Genomic DNA, 3,863 nt, shown 5'->3' on the forward strand with positions numbered 1-3,863 from the left:
GGTCAGTGAGAAAAAGTCACTAAGGGGGAGAATAGGGGACAATATGATGTGCCAAACTATTTTCGTGCTTGAAACTATTTGATGCTTACTATTCTTGAAATCCACACCTGCCCTAAGTGTCAAAACATTACAACCCAAAAATCCCTATGTGATATAGGTAGACTTATTCACAATTTGAAATCATACTAAATAGTTGCATTTATAACTGTTTGTACTCTACTAGGAGAATCAAATTACTTGTATAATTTATTGATGGATTGCTTGAGACTCTTAATGCTTTTATGCTTTTAAATATACTGGACCTTAGTGTTTGATATCAAAAGTGGTAAGTCAACTAAATATCATGTCAAGATTATGTGTGATTATGAATTGCTTATTCAAGTGCTCTAAAACTAGCACTTGTACCATACTTGTTCAAGGATTGTCTTTTCATTTATTATTTTTGTTTGTGTTTCTTGAAGACAATAAATGACTTAAGAATAGGGGAGTTTGATATGTTGTAATTCGGTGTCGTTGATTAAACTAGTTTCCGCACTTTAGGAACTTGAACATAAGCATTTTAGTTAATGTTTAAATACATTTTCATAAGTTTAGTTAATTTCAATAAAGTGTGTAATTTGAGTCTTTTACTAAACTTAGGGGCTGAATGAGACATACGGGTGAGCTAATATACTTTGTGAGCGTGCAGGAGACCATTAGAAGCCGTGCTAACTCAATACTGGTTGCTATGTTGCAACATGAAGGATTGGATGTCAGAACATAGGACCTGGTGTGTCGTGGCATCGCCTCTGTATAGGAAAAAATTACGAGCCAGGAGTATTTTGGTCTACACAATTAAATGTTAAGTACAAGGGTGAAAACTAACCTACAGTTAAGGACGACGACCACCCTAAAGTCTATAAATAGGCTCATTTAACACCTGTTATAGACACCCTTCAATATTGTATAATTTTCACTTTAGATTTAGTCTTTAGTTTTTCTATTCTCTTAGGCTTAAGTTTTATTCTAGTTCCTATTATTTACTTCTGTAGCGAAATCAAATTTGTGAAATACCATCAAACTTTGTGAGGATTCTGTGCCTAATCTCTAATATAAATTAGGCTTCCTTTAAACTCTATTCCCTTAAATTACTCTTCATGTTTATTCTTTCTATAAAGTTTATATTGTTTATTAGATCCATGAGGAACTAATCCTCTTATGGGGGATTAGCGAGTGGAGGTATGATTAATTAACTATATCTGTCGTAATTTGGTGCAACAATTTAAACTAATTTTCGCACTTTAGGAGCTTGAAAGTAAGCATTTTAATTAGGTTTTAATTATGTTTTTGTAAGTTTTCTTAAAGTTAATGAAATGTGCAAATTGAGTTTTTTATTGACCTTAGGTGACGAATAAGGCCTAATAGTGAGCTAATGAACTTTGTAAGTGTGCAGGAGACCATTAGAAGGCATATTAAACCGATATTGGTCACTATGTCGCAATGTGAAATGACCAATGTCTCAACATAGAGAGTAGAATGGAGAAATCACAAGATTGCCTTCAATGTCGTGACATAGCCTAAAAGTGCCATGACATACCCTTGAAAACATCCCAAAAAGAGTCTACTAAATCCTTTGTCGTGACGTAGGTCTTGATGTGTAGCGACATCAACTTTGAACGGGAATTAATAGAGCTAGGGGTGTTTTGGTCTGCACAATCAAAATGAAACCTCGGGAATGTCAACTAACCTAGGGTCAAGGACGACGACCACCTAAAATTTATAAATAGGTTCATTTTTCACACATCAGGGACACCAATCACTTAGCTTAGAATTTCTCTTTTAATTTCAGTTTTGATTTTCTCTTTTCTTAGGTTTTAGATACACTTTCAGCTTGTTCATTGTTTTATCTCGAGAAATTTGATTTGTTGAGACAACTAAACTTCGTGGATTCGCTTTCATTATTAATTCAAATTAGGATTTTTCTTAAATTCTATACTTTCAATTTCATTTATCATGTTTACCATTCATATCAATTATATATTATTTATGACAACTATAAGGAACTAATCCCTTTATTGGGGATTAGCGAGTGGAGGTGTGATCTATTAACTGTTTTGTAGGGATACTCAACAGATCAGTTGTTCCAAAGAGGAAGAGCCTAAACCTTAGGCCCGACAACCCTAAGAAGTCATCAAGGTGAGAATTAACCCAAATTGGTATGGCCTATCCGTGAACATCTTCACCCCAAGCTAATCTAGACTATGAGATTGGAAGATAAGTAGTCCTTGACGACTTGTTATTTTAGTAGAAGATTATAAGATCCTACTAGGATAGCGACTAATTGATTGACGAGGAACTTGCAGCGATAGTTGATGAAGATTACCAAAGTGAGCTAATCACCCAACCGGATTTGATTAATTCTACTTTTCAATCTCTTGATATTTATTTCTTTATTATAATATATTTTATTATTAATAAAATCTTAAAAAATCTTTTATTTATATTTTTGTACTATAACATATTTCGAATACTAATTAGATCTTTTTGTGTTTAGGTTAAAATTGATCTAGCACTACCCTCTCTTAGGTACGATCCTCGGAGTACTCACCTACTCCGCTGTAACTATATTACAATTGGACTTGTATACTTGCGAATATTGCCTCATATATATATCTTTTACTGTAGTATTCACACTCTGGATTTAGTACATCTAGAGGCGATAAAGTTGTTAGCGCGGCAATCGGGGAGGCAACGTCACTAGTTTGATTTTAACTTTTGCACTTCAGTAAGAATAATTAGGAAATTTTTAGGTTATATATATGATTTTAATTTTTATTATTACTAATATTTTCTTTTTGGGTTTAATGTATGGCTCGTAGTAGGGGAATACCTATAGAGCCAGTTACGAATCCAGAAAGAATAGTTCGGAGAAATTATCGATAGTAGCAGCAGATGCAAGATCTACCGCCACCTATTGTAGGCAATGTACCACGCGAGAATCCATTTTTTGATGAAGTTAACGATAATGCTTTAGGAGATCCACCAGCACCACCATAACTACCATAAATTTACATATGGCTCGTAACGAGAGAACCCTAAAAGATTACGCATTACTAAGTCTGAACATGGTTCAAGAGAACATAATAAGGCCGACTATTACAGCTAACAATTTTGAGATCAGACTAGCAATGATTCAAATGATCCAAAATAATATGCCATTTAGGGGCACAATGACAGAGGATCTGAATCAACATTTAAAATGATTTCTCCAACTTTGTGATACTTTCAAGTACAAAGGGTCATTGATGACGGTATTCATCTTCAGTTGTTTCCCTTTTCTTTGATTGATTATTCCTTTTCTTGGTTAGACCCGTAGGCACCAGGATCTATCATGATATGGGATGAGCTTGCTGGAAAATTTTTATAGAAGTTCTTCCCTATTAGTAAAGCAGTTCAACTAAGAACAGAAATCATTGTTTTTAGACAGTTGGAAAAGGAAAGCTTTCATGAGGCTTAGGAATGCTTTAAAACATTAATCCAGAAATGCCCGTACCATAGATTCCCTAAGTAGATATAATTGCAAGTGTTTTACAATGGGTTGGATCCAAATGCAAGATCCAATTAGACGGAGTAGTAGGCTGAGCTCTTATGACCAGAACGTACGAGGATGCATATGAAATAATTGAAAACATGGCATTGAACTCCTTTCAGTGGCCCATTGAACAATTCACATATGGCCAGAAACCCACATGGTAAAAGCTATTCAAGAAAATGGCAAGTACTAACAGTTAGTGGATAGACTTAACCACATTGAATCTGCTAATAATATACTGCCTATGTATAGAGGAGACAAACCGCTCTTCCATTATATCAACAATCCTACT

The 3,863-nt window shown here is 34.4% G+C and overlaps 1 non-coding gene across 1 annotated transcript; it reads right to left on the bottom strand.

The window, feature by feature from the left end:
* Positions 1-3,433: 3,433 nt before the first annotated feature.
* LOC128286347 (small nucleolar RNA R71) lies at positions 3,434-3,540 on the bottom strand. The gene has a single exon (XR_008276890.1). It is a non-coding gene; the product is annotated as a small nucleolar RNA R71 (small nucleolar RNA).
* Positions 3,541-3,863: the final 323 nt, after the last annotated feature.

Source organism: Gossypium arboreum, chromosome 12 (genome assembly GCF_025698485.1).
Source record: "Gossypium arboreum isolate Shixiya-1 chromosome 12, ASM2569848v2, whole genome shotgun sequence".
NCBI classification, from domain to species: Eukaryota; Viridiplantae; Streptophyta; class Magnoliopsida; order Malvales; family Malvaceae; genus Gossypium; species Gossypium arboreum.